Source organism: Theropithecus gelada, chromosome 1, assembly GCF_003255815.1.
Source record: "Theropithecus gelada isolate Dixy chromosome 1, Tgel_1.0, whole genome shotgun sequence".
Classification (NCBI taxonomy): domain Eukaryota; kingdom Metazoa; phylum Chordata; class Mammalia; order Primates; family Cercopithecidae; genus Theropithecus; species Theropithecus gelada.
This window is the reverse complement of record NC_037668.1, coordinates 213,928,005-213,941,880: the sequence shown is the minus strand read 5'-3', so window position 1 is coordinate 213,941,880 and position 13,876 is coordinate 213,928,005. Positions and strand designations below refer to the sequence as shown.

General features: G+C 37.1%; 1 protein-coding gene across 2 annotated transcripts in view; it reads right to left on the bottom strand.

The window, feature by feature from the left end:
• The window catches only part of FMN2 (formin 2), a 399,343-nt gene that overhangs the window by 318,927 nt on the left and 66,540 nt on the right, over positions 1 to 13,876 (bottom strand). The gene's annotated exons all lie outside the window — the stretch shown is intronic.

The following is a 13,876-nucleotide window of genomic DNA, read 5'->3' as shown; positions in this document are numbered from 1 at the left end:
CGCAGGTTCTCGTCGGCACGGAGGGCGGACTGCATATTAATGCAGAACCTAGATTATTACTGTCTGAGAGGAATTGCTGCTATTCTCATTCCATGGTTGGCTTCTCTGTGAGTAGAGACAGGACGTCCATCTGTGTGGGAATTAATCTGAGTTCAGGTTCCTCTCTTAATAAGAAACGATCAGCACTGCCCCAACTCAATTGTCTATCAAGGCCAGCAGACCCATATTTAAGTAACAAAATAGGGTAACTATATCCCAGATATTCCATAAAGTACAATCTCCCATCTGATATCACAGTTTGCATGAAGGGGAAAAAATATTAAAAATTAAAATTGCCTCGAAGTATGCAGCTCACTGATTTCTTTATAACCACTCTAAAATCTATCCTGGTCAGGTGTGGTGGCTCACGCTTGTAACTCCAGCACTTTGGAAGGCCGAGGCAGGAGGATTACTTGAGCCCAGGAGTTGGAGACCAGCCAAGACAAGATAGCAAGACCCTATCTCTACAGAAAACAAATTTTTAGATGAAAAATTAGCCAAGTGTGGTGGCACACTCCTGTGGTCCCAGCTACTCGAGGCTGAGGCGGAAGGACTGCATGAGCCCGGGAGGTCGAGGCTGCAGTGGGCTGTGACCGCACCAGTGTACCCCAGCCTGGGCGACACAGTGAAACCCTGTCTCAAAAACAAAACAAAACAAAATCAAATCAAATCAAATCTATCCCTAGATTATGTAGATAAATCTATCTCAGGCCAGCAGAGGACTCTACACCTTGTCCTACTGACCTCAAAAAGAATTGCCTCAACTGAACTATGCTTGGATGTGATCTCGGAGACAAGACTCCCAAGTCTACAGAAGACTGCTGAAAATGCCCATCCCATTACACAATATTTTGTGTAGGAGGGCTCTGAAGACACATTTATTCCTGATCTTAGAATTTCACAGCTCTGTCTAAAGAACTAAATAGTTGGATGGTAATTTGAGTTTGTGGTTTTTTTGTTTGTTTGAGATGGAGATGGAGTCTCTGCATCCTGGGTTCAAGCGATTCTCCTGCCTCAGCCTCCAGATTAGCTGGGACTACAGATAGGTGCCACCACGCCCAGCTAATTTTTGCATTTTTAGTAAAGACGGGGTTTCACCACGTTGGCTAGGAAGATCTCGATCTCTTGACCTCATGATCCACCTGACTCGGCCTCTCAAAGCGTTGGGATTACAGGCATGAGCCACTGCGTCTGGCCATTTGTGTTTTATTTTTTTTAATCTCAGGGACAATATATATTGTGTTGATCAGATGTGCTTTTCATTTTGGCTATTAAAAAAACACAGTGAAATTCATACATGGCCCACCTGCCACACGTTTGGAGACTCTGGAATATATGTTTTTGATTAGTCTCATTCCTGGTTCCACTTCAGTATTGTCTTTTTTTCTTTAATCTTTTCACTGAAATAGCACATTTTTATTTTCTTATTATATCTTTTCTTCCTAATCATTGTAAATACTTTTTGGACTAGGTAACAATAAACACATTATTACTATTAAGGAAATAATGAAAAGGCCTTATTTATTTAATTACCTAAAGAGATGGGATCTCATTCTGTGGCCCAGGCTGAAGTGCAGTGGTGTGATCACAGGTCATTGCACACTTCAATTCCTTACTTCAAGCACTCCTACCACCTCAGCCTCCCAAGTAGCTGGACTACAGGTGAGTGCCATCATATCTGGCTAATTTTTTTTGTAGAGATGGAGTCTTGCTATGTTGCCCAGGCTGGTTTCAAACTCTTGAGCTCAAGTGATCCTCCCACCTCAGCCTCCCAAAGTGTTGGTATTCCAGGTGTGAACCACTGTGCCCAATTAAGATGTCCATTTAATATCTATTTTAACTCATTTGAACCATTTATAAGATAACTGACTGGCTGGATAAAAAGTAGATCTACTGACAGTAGTCTGAATTGAACTCTCAATATCTGGGTTTGTGTTGATCATTTAATTATTAAAAAATAATAGCACAACCCTATAGAATTGTTATGAGGTATGGAGATAAGAAAAACAATAACTAATCAGTACCGTAATATAACAGCATCCACTGTGTATCTTTTCTAAATTTTCTTTTCTTTTGAGGTAGAGTCTCAGTCTGTCACCCAGGCTGGAGTGCAGTGGTGTGATCTTGGCTCATTCAAGGGATTCTTCTGCCTCAGCTTCCTGAGTAGCTGGGATTACAGGAGTGTGCCACCAGGCCCAGCTAACTTTTTTATTTATAGTAGAGATGAGGTTTCACCATGTTCTCCAGGCTGGTCTCAAACTCCTGACCTCAAACAATCCACTCGCCTCAGCCTCCCGAAGTGCTGCGATGACAGGTGTGAGGCACCGCGCTCAGCCTATTTCTAAATTTTCTTTGAATGTTTTATGTAGATGTAATCATAGTGCACGTGCTTTTATAAATAATACAGACTTTTAAAATAATTGCATCATCTTCACACTTGTAATTTCTATTTCTGCCACAATCTTCACACAACACTATAACATAACCATTAAAACAGCTCTGCATGGAACCCATAAATGTGACTGCCCAAAGCATCTATGGTTGGCTTTAAAAAAGGGTTTATTTTTTAAAAAAGAAAATGTATATAAAAATGACAAATGTAAAAGAATAATAAGATAACATCAAAAGATTAAACCCCAGGATGGACTGAGATCTCTGAAATGTTCACAAATAGGCCAGGCACTGTGGTTCCCACCTGTAATCCAAGCACTTTGGGAGGACAAAGTGGGGAATTTACTTGAGCCCAAGAGTTTGAGACTGCAGTGAGCTGTGATCACACCACTGTACTTCAGCCTGGGTGTCAGAGCAAAATTCTGTCCACCCCCACCCCAAAATAAAATATAAATGACAAAGGAGTGTTTTCTTAGCTGTGTTTAAAAGAAGCACTAACATTACTACCAGCGAAATACAAATTGGCACAAACTTTCTACAGAGAAATTTAATATCAAAATAATTTTAAAAACCTATTTTTTTTTGAGACGGAGTCCTGCTCTGCTACCCAGGCTCAAGTAGAGTGGCATAATCTTGGCTCACTACAAATTCTGCCTCCCGAGTTGGATTGATTCTCCTGCCTCAGCCTCCCAAGTAGCTGGGATTACAGGTGTGCACCACCATATCCAGCTAATTTTTGTATTTTTGGTAGAGATGGGGTTTCATCATGTTGGCCAGGCTGGTCTTGAACTCCTGACCTCAGGTGATCCACCTGCCTTAGCCTCCCAAAGTGTTGGGATTACAGGTGTGAGCCACTGAGCCCAGTCACCCCATCCATTTCGAACCACCAATTCCACTCATAGAAGTCTTCTCTATGGTGAAAACGTATCAGTGACATGCACAAATATTTATGTACTAGAATATATTTATTCCAACGTTACTGCATTCTTTAAAAAGAAAAAAAGTAGAATTTCCAAAAATAGCAGTAAGAAAAAAATTTTTATTGTGTACTTATAGTGGGACAATCAAGAGCCATTAAAATCACACCTCAATGAATGCCATGTAAAATATGTGTATGGTATGTTGTCAAGTGTAAGTATTTGGCTGTAAATTGTATATTGTAAAAATAATACATGAGGCCGGGTGCAGTGGCTCACACCTGTAATCCCACCACATTGGGAGGCTGAGGCAGGTGGATCACCTGAGGTCAGAAGTTGAAGACCAGCCTGGCCAACATGGTGAAGCCCCATCTCTACTCTAAATACAAAAATTAGCTGGGTGTGGGGGCTGGCGCCTGTAATCTCACTTACTCGGGAGGTTCAAGCAGGAGAATCGTTTGAACCTGGGAAGCGGGGTTTGCAGTGAGCCAAGATCGTGCCATTGCACTCCAGCCTGGGCAACAAGAGTGAAACTCTGTCTCAAAAAAAAAAATTAATAATAATAATACATGCGCTAATGGCCACATAATGTATAATTATATAATGAGGTAATGTGTGTGTGTGTGTATATATATATAGGAACACATAAATGTGAGTTTATATATATCTTATATCTTAAAGGGAAGAGGGAAGAGGAAAGGGAATATTAAATCAAGAAAAAATCAGCAAGCCAGGATTCAGGGGAGAACACAGACCTAGGGAGTGGATGTTGGCTCATGGGGGGTCCTTTTGCCCCCACCCCTCAACACTTCACAGGATTCCTGTGAGAGTTTGTGGACGCATTTTCAGGGGAAAGGGACTGGAGGACCCTGATCTGTAAGGGAGACTGGCCCTACTAACACCTCTACTTGGGGTTAGGATCTAAAATTCAATCACAGTAGTAACAAAGGTAAACTAGAAGTAGGCGGGTTGAACATTTTCAGGGCTAAAATTCAACTTTAAAGCATCTAAATCTTTGAACATACCTCAAGGTGATCTTGGAATGTTAGTGCCCCAGGTCCCTGGCAAAAGCAAACATAAATCCTATCTGGGAAAAGATGAGATCAAACTAAGCATCTGCACAGTATAAAATTTAAAAAAAAAAATAGAAAATGGAGACATAAATAAAAAATAAACAAAAATCAATAGAAACAGAAAAAGACACACAAAGATCCTAGATTATTATCAGACACACATTTTAAAATAGCTATGTTAAATCTCTCCAAGAAGATAAAAGACAAAATTGAGAACTTCAGTAAGGAGTGGTGGCTCATGCCAGTCATGCCAGCCTTGAACTCCTGGGCTCAAGCCATCCTCCCACCTCAGCCTCCTAAATAGTTAGGACTACACTACAGGGGTGCGTCACCATGCCATGCCACCACGTGAAATTTATTAAGTTAGGGAATCTCAAGGTTGCTTAATTTGTCTGTAAACAGGTCTTAAGGTTGCTTAATTTCTCAGGAAATAGGTGAAAGTACAAAAAACAAAAATTTAGTCATGCCAGCACTTTTGGGAGGTCGAGTTGGGAGGATTGCTTGAGTCCAGCAGTTTGAGACCAGGCTAGATAACATAGAGAGACCCCATCTCTACAAAAAAATTTAAAAACTAGCCAGGTGTGGTGGTCCACACCTGTAGTCCCAGCTACCTGGGAGGCTGAGTCTAGAGGATCACTTGAGCCCAGGAGGTTGAGGCTGCAGTGAGCTGTGATCACACTACTGCACTGCAGACTGGGAAACAAAATGAGACTCTGATTTAAATTTTAAAAAAGAAAGAATGCCAACAGATAACTAGAAATAATTTTAAAAACTGAGCAATTCTAGAACTGATAAATAACCAAAATTAAAACCTCAACAGATCTACTTAATGGTAGATTAGAAGCAGCTGAATAAAAAATTAGTGCATTCAAAGAGGGATAAAAAGAAACAATTCCGAATGAAGAAGCAGAGTCAAAAGGATGGGAAATATTGCAGAGAAAATAAGAGGATAAAAGATACAGTGAAGAACTCTAACCTATGTATAATTGGAGTCCCAAAAAAAAAAAATCATAAAGAGAATAACATAGAAGCATTATCTATAGAGAGATCATTCCTGAAAATGTAAAATGAAAGAAAGTATCAAACTACTACTGATTTCAAAGCCCTATAAATCCTATAAATGGGTGAATACAGTAAAACTGCTATAAAAGAGCTAAAAATAACATCTTAAAAGCAGCCACAAATAGATTACCTTCAAAGAATCAATAGATAGATAATTTTTGTTAAGAAGCTAGCATCATTGAAAGCTAGAAGATAGTGGAATGATCTTTTTCAAACTGCCTACTAGAATTCTACACCTTGTAAAAATATTTTTCAAGAAGAAAATGAAAGAAATCTATTTTAAGACAAAAAACACTAAAGAATTTGTCACCTAGCAGGCTTGCACTAAAGGAAATACAAAAAGATGCTCTTTGGGCTGAAAGAAAATAATCCCAAACAGATTCCTGAAGATGTAGAAAGAAAGAGCAAAGAGAAAAGATTAAATAAATACCAAACAGAAACAGTATTAATGTCTTGTGGAGATAATATAGAAAGCTAATTAAAATAAAATAACAACGTGTAACTTGGAAGCAAAATTTATTAAGTTAGGGAATCTCAAGGTTGCTTAATTTGTCTGGAAACAGGTCTTAAGGTTGCTTAATGTGTCAGGAAATAGGTGAAGGTACCAAAACAAAAAATAAAAAAGGCAAAAATGTATGCGATTTTAAAAGATAAGCCTAAGTGTGGTGGCTCAGGCCTGTAATCTCAGCACTTTGGGAGGCCACGGCCAAAGGGGCTGCTTGAGCCCAGGAGTTCAAGACCAGCCTGGGCAAGATAGTAAAATCTCACCTTTACAAAAAAATTTAGAAATTTAAAAATAAACATAAAAATTATCTTGGCATGGTGACACACCCCTGTAGTGTAGTCCTAGCTACTTAGGAGGCTGAGGTGGGAGGATGGCTTGAGCCCAGGAGTTCAAGGCTGCAGTGAGCTATGATTATGCCACCGCACTCCACCATGGGTGACAGAGTGAGAACTTGCATCAATAATAAAATAATAATAATAATAAAAGATAGTTGGTAAAATTACAGTTTTCAAACTACCAGAGAGAACAATTAAATAGTAAAGCATAACTGATAAATCCAAAAGACACAAAACGAAAAGGACTATAGAACAGATAAGACAAATAGAAAATGTACAATAAAATAGTACTTTAAATCCAAGCATTTAAACAATTGTATTAAATGTAAATGGACTTAGTTATACTTCAGTAAAAAACAACACTGTCAGACAAGATAAAAAATGAGTTCCAAACCTATGCTCTTTATTGAAGATACAAATAAAAAGGTATAAAAATGATTAAGATTACTAGAAAGTAAAAAGACATAACATGTAAATTTTAAACTAAAGAAGGCAAGTATAGCTATATTAATAACAGATAATATTTCACAGCAAAAAGCATCATAAGAAACAAAGCGGAAGTATTCTATTGATAAAAATGTAATTCATAAGGAAAATAAATAATTCTAAATGTGTGTGCTTCAAATAACATGGCTTCAAAGCACATATAGCAAAAATTGGCAGAGCTATAAGGAGAAAAAAAACATGTCCACAAACATAGTAGAAATAACTTTCTCAATAGCTGCTACAATGAAAAGAAAAAAGTAAGGATATGAAAGATCTGAACAACATAATCAGCAATTTGCCTAATGGACTTAAGCAGAACATTTAACCTAAGACATTCTTTTCAAGCATACACAGCACACTGATGAAAGCTGATCACATCTTGGGCTATGGTAAATCTCAATAAATAGCAACATACTGAAATGAAGAGTATGTTTTCTTAATATAATGCAATTAAATTAGAAATAATAAAAGAAGATAAAACAAAGTCTCTGTGTTTGGACATCAAGCAATAAAATTCTAAATCACACATTATTCAAAAAAGGCAACATAGTCAAAATTTTTAAATATTTTTAAAATGAAGGATATATAAATATTTGCCTTAACTTTAGAGATACAGTTAATCATGTTTAGAGAGAAATCTTTAGGTTTAAATGCACATATTAAAAAGATAAAAGGCTACAAAAATCAGTATGTTAAATATCCATCTAAAGAATTTAGGAGAGAAAAAGATGCAGCAATTTAGTCCAAAGAAGGGAGAAAGAAGGAAACAGATTTAAGTGTTAATAAATAGCCTGCAAAGAAGCCTTCTGAAAAAGCTAATAAAATTTAAAACTTTGGCAAGTATAATCAAGTAGAGATACAAATAACTAATGTCAGAAATGAAAAAGGAACATAATATTGATCCTACAGGCTTTAAAGTGGTAAAGATACTAGAATAACTTTACACTAAAATTTTAAAATATTAGATAAAACATAATTTTTAAGAAAAAAATGCAATTTACCAAAATCAACATATAAAACAGAAAATGTGATTCGTTCCATAACTAGCTTTTGCTTTCTTTTTTTGAGATGGAGTCTTGCTCTGTCACCCAGGCTGGAGTGCAGTGGCAGGATCTCGGCTCACTGCAAGCTCCGCCTCCCAGGCAGGTTCAAGCGATTCTCCTGCCTCAGCCTCCTGAGTAGCTGGGATGACAGGCACCTGCCACTGTGCCTGGCTAATTTTCGTATTTTTAGTAGACACAGGGTTTCACCATATTGGTCAGGCTGGTCTCAAACTCCTGACCTTGTGATCCACCCGCCTCTGCCTCCCAAAGTGCTGGGATTACAGGCGTGAGCCACCGCGCCCAGTCGCTTTTTCTTTCTTCATAATTTCTTTTGATGATTTTTTTTTTTTTTTTTTAACAAGGTCTTGCTCTGTCGCCCAGTCTTGAGTGCTGTGGTATGATCACAGCTCACTGCAGCCTCAACCTTCTGAGCTCAGGAGATACTCCCACCTCAGCACCCCAAAGCACTGGGATTACATGCGTGAGCCACCACACCCAGCCCATTTACTTTCAGTATGTTCCAAATTATCAGTCTTTTCCTCTATAGCCAAGATATTGTCCTGTTTCAGAAGTTTTTGCCTACTCCACAAGCAACAAGATTCCTCCTATATTATCTTCCAGAAGCTTTGTTATTTTATCTTTCACATTAACATTTATAATCATCCTAGGAAAGAATTTTGTGTTTGTGAGACGGATATCAAGTTTCATCATCTTTTTCATATGATTACCCAGTTGACCCCATCCCATTTATTTAAAAGGCTGTATTCAGCTGCTTTTCAGTGCCACTTTTGTCATTCATTAACTGTCTATACACATGAGAGTCTGTTAGGTGGTTCTCTACTCCACTGTGTGTGTGTGTGTGTCCTTGCACAAATACTAGAATGCTTCATTACTCTTGCATTATAATAAGTCGTGATACCTGGAATAGTAACTCTTTCCACTTTGATTTTTTTAAAGATCATCTCTAGGCCCTTCCAACATAAAGTTTAGAGGCAGTTTGTCACATCCCACTAAAGCACACACGCACACATTCACCCACACCCTTGAGATATTGATTAGAATTGCATCTAATCTATTAGTTTGGAGAGAAGTGAAATAACAGACTTCAAAACGATAAACATGGTAAATCTGTTCATATATTTGTCATTTCTGATTTCTCTCACTGAAGTTTAATAGGCTTCTGCATACAGGCCATGCACATTTCTGTTCAGTGTCTTCTTAGATTATTTAATGTTTTTAATACTGTCTTAAACATAGTATTTTTAAAGTATCTTTAACAGTTTTGTTTGCTGATAGAGAAATGGCATTGGTTTTACACATTGATTTTGTGTTCAGTAATTATGTAAATTATATTTCTAATTAATGTATTTGAAATTTTTACATATACGATCACATCATCATAAATAATGGCAGTTTTATTTCTTCTCCAATTTCTTATTTATCTTCTAGACCATATAGGAATAATTGTTCAATAGAAGACAGAGTGGTAATAGTGGCATTGTTTTCTCATTCCCAAACTTAAAAGAGCAAACCTTCAATATTTTACCATCTAACGATATTTGTGGTAGGTTTCTTATAATCGTCATTTATCAGAGTAAGCAAGTTTTCTAAGTTTCCTAAGAGTTTATGTCATGAATGGTGATACAGTTTACCAAATGCTTTTCTGATAATCTCTAGTGAGAATCATTACATATACACACATTATATACATACATTGTATACATTACATGATGTACATATACATATTATATACATATTGCACACATTATATAATGTGTATATATACATGTTGTATACATTATATATAATATCTATCATATACATATATACATACAATGTATATAGTGAAAATTATATGGCTTTTAAACGTTAAGCTGACCTTACTTTCCTGGAATCAACCTAACCTGGTTTTGATACGTCATTTGGTTTTCAAATGTTAAACCAGCCTTGCATTCCTTTATATACATTGCTGAACTAAATGTGCAGATGTTTCATTTAGAAATATTTATATTTATCAGGGATAGTAGCTACAGTTTTCTAATGATTGTATCTGGTTCTAATATCAGGGAAATTTTGGCCTCATAAAATAAGTTGGGCAATGTTCACTCCTGCTCTGTTTTCTGAAAGAGTTTATACTGTCTAAGACTGGTTTTATTTCTTCTTTAAATGTTTGGTAGAATTCACCAATGAAACTACCTAAGCCCAGAGGTTTTGTTAACAATCTTATTTTATTAATAACAAAAAAAATTCTAAGGTAAGGAACAAACTGAAGACCAAAAGAATATGTGTGTGTGTGTGTATCTATAGATAGATACATAGATACATAGATAGATAGATAGATAGATAGATAGATAGATAGATAGATAGATACACACACATATTATATAGGAGTGTATGTATGCAAATAATTCCTATGCTCCAAGAGGGCTTGAAAATCTAAGCACTCAAGAGAGAGCAAAAACATTCATACCACCATAACTTGGGCTTTTTAAAATAAATTTTCAAACCCTCTCAGTGAGCATGCATTATTTGTAATTAGAATTAAAAGTAATAAATGGCAGTCATGGCTGTCTTCCCACAAATAGGTTAGGTTAAATAGAATAGGTTCTCCCCACACTCTGTTCTGAGCTTGTAATTCACTTTGAAGATCTATTAGTTCATTTCACTAGCCTTCCGCTTCTCACAAAGTCAGAACAAAGTAATGCTGACTCTTAGAAGGGTGAGGAACCCCATTTTGAACTCCATAGCCAAAAGAGAGAGATGTGATGGCTCAGGTTTGTTGGGAGTGGGGCTATTACTGTCAAATACAGACGCCATAGAAGTTAGAAGAGCAGGGAAAAAAATAGAGTGTCAAGCCTAGAAAAATGGAGAATCTCTCTAAAATTACTAAAGGTCATCTGGAAGACATTAACACGATGCCTTTTATTTCTAATGAGGCTAAAGCCGCTCACTTTAAACCCCAGCGTATCAGAGAGAAGACAGACATAAAGAAAAGTTTTATATGGTGGATTAAAAAACACACACACATAATAAGGCAGTCTTTATAATTTTGTAGTAGTTGGACAAGCAAGCCAATTAAAATTTCTTGTTAGTCTCTTTATGGTGTCATGAGACTATTCTATCATCAACTAGATAATGCAAATGATGGAAAAGCCCAGAATTAAGGGAAACAAAACAAAGCAGTCAGGTTGGAGGGGAAACAGTTTTTACGAAATTTATAGCAGTTTTATAATGTTTCTCAAATCTCATTGGTTCCAGATAAAAGACTATATATAAACATTACGTAGAAGAGTAATCATTAAACTACCAAAGAATAACAAATACAATATGAAACATAAAATCATATTAATTCAATCTTTAAGAGATGTTACATCTGAATTGAAATATTACATTAGCAATATTCAGCCTGTCATTTTTATTTTTATTTTTATTTTTTTTGTGAGTCAGAGTCTCGCTCTGCCTTCCAGGCTGGAGTGCAGTGGCGCCATCTTGGCTCACTGCAAGCTCCGCCTCCCGGGTTCCCGCCATTCTCCTGCCTCAGCCTCCCGGGTAGCTGGGACTACAGGCGCCGCCACCACGCCCGGCTAATGTTTTGTATTTTTAGTAGAGATGGGGTTTCACCATGTTAGCCAGATGGTCTTGATCTCCTGACCGCATGATCCACCCACCTCGGCCTCCCAAAGTGCTGACAGGCGTGAGCCACCGTGCTCAGCCGGCCCAGTCTGTCATTTTTATCACCTAGAGCCTTTATGAGAATGTGGACAAAATAGGGGATGCACTAGGGGTTCAGAAGAAAATTATTAATCAGTTTGACACAAAATGCAGGACTGGTACACGTGGTCAGTAACACACTAACACTAGAGACTGAGTAGTAGCTTGGGAGAACTTATTGGTAGGTGGATCAAACTCAGGCATGGGGGAGGGAGATGCAGTTATGTGCTTCTTATAAAAGTATTTGACCTATATTTAGAAGTTCATTTCCATTCAACTTGATATCTGAATTATTGGTTGACCTTGAAGAAAATAAAACTACTGAAATCCAAATGACTCTTTCCTAATCATACACTAGAGAGGAAACATATGTAGCCAACCTTGTGGCATTGATAAAAATAAATTATATAACATCAATAATGCTCTGAACACCACCCAGGGAGGTCAGTTGACCTACCCAAGGTCATAGCAAATTCAGAAAAAGACAGCAAGGTTCTCCTACCTCCAGCTAAGCATAGAAGCTTTCCTGTAATACACAGAGCTTATGATCTGAGGCCTTGAAAAACAATGGGTTTTTTGTTTGTTTGTTTTGTTTTGTTTTTCAAATCTAAGCTGAATGTAACTTGGCACTCTGGCTGGATTAAATATTTGACACATCTTCTACCATTATCCAGCTGCAAGAAAAAAATGAGAGAGGTAGGATCTTGTGGTGATTAGGGGATGCTCTTAGAATTTAAAAAATTAATTTTAAATCCTGGTTCCTACTCTTAATCTTGAATAGTTAAACTCCCTGAACCTCAGTTTTCCCTCTATGAAATGGGGATATTATGAAATAATTTTTGCAAATCCTAAAGCCTGAAATATCTAGTAAGTGTTCCACAAATAGTACCCACTGCAGTTATTATAGTTAATATTGCTTCTTTCCTTCCTTCATTCCTTCCTTTTTCCTCCTTCGTTCCTTCCTTTTTTCCCCTTCCTTCCTTTATTTCCCTTCTAAATTTTAAAAAAAAGTTATTATAATCATTCACTAGTTTCACCTTCAGATAACCCAGACATGGAGGCCATTTTTCTAATACTTCTGAAAAGTGAAAACAAAATCTTTCAGTACTGCTGTGCATAGCCATAACAGAAGCTATTATTTCTCTCAGTGACTGGTGTTTCAAGGAAAGCATTAAACTAATAGCAATGACTAGGAAAGCACGGTTTTAATGAAGTCACATACTCCCACAGATTTCTGACTACCACAGACATATACAAAGCTGAGTTCTTGAGTAATTAATTGTGAGCAACTACTTTATGCCAGATAAACTAGGTTCAACTAAATGCCAACGTGAAATGTTAAAGTTATAAGCCTCTCCACAGCTTCAGAAGGTGGCTATATAAAGTATTAGCTATTAACACAGCACTGTAGAGGAAACAATAGTTTGTCATATTAAATAATGTAAGCTGTGAGGTAGACTTTTTAAAGTCAATAGTTAAATGCCTTTTCTTGCTAAGAAATAAAGTTTTTTTCCTAACTTTCATTTTCTAGATATCAGCAAGTACAATTAAGAGTAAATCCATTTAAAATTGAATACTTCTATTATTCTGCCCACTCTTTCTAAAGCTTTCAAAAGCTTGCTCAATTAGCAAAGTAAATCACGTTTGTTTCTAGATCTTATTTTTCTTTTTGTCTTTCCTGTATAATTCAGGCAATTAACGAATTGCATCTATTAATCTAACATATCCCACTTTCTCTGTGATTCCTACTAACCTGTAGGTGTTCAAATTCCATCTTCTTGGTCAATGCATTCTGCTTGATCCTTTCTGGAGACAGGTCCTGACAAACCTTTTCTACTTTGCATAAGGCCGTCCCATCACAAGAGTGGATGCTTTCTCTTACCATCCCAGAGCCAACCAGGATCTCAGCCCGCCACCTTAGCCTGCTCTAACTCAGCTGTTGGAGAGAAAAAATTCCCCCTGTGAAACAAGTTCATGGTGTCTCTATTTCGGAGACTAAACCCTGCCCTCACTACCTCCCACAGTGTTACTGGAACCAGTTTCCTGACTCTGCATTACCTCTCTAGCACTTCCTTTGGAAATGTAACAAGAGCAACATGGATGAATTAAAAGGAAATGCCTCTGCCGAGACATCTTAAGAGAAGGCAATCAATAAATTTTAAGTATCCTAAAATAAATTTTCGGAAGTAGTGAATGGTTTGGAGTTTGAACAAATGGATTTTTTTTATCTGCCTCAAACCCAGCTGAACATTTCCCTCTGCAGGAGGCTCTTTTCAATGACATACTTCTTGTTGTTGTTTTGTTGTTGTTGTTG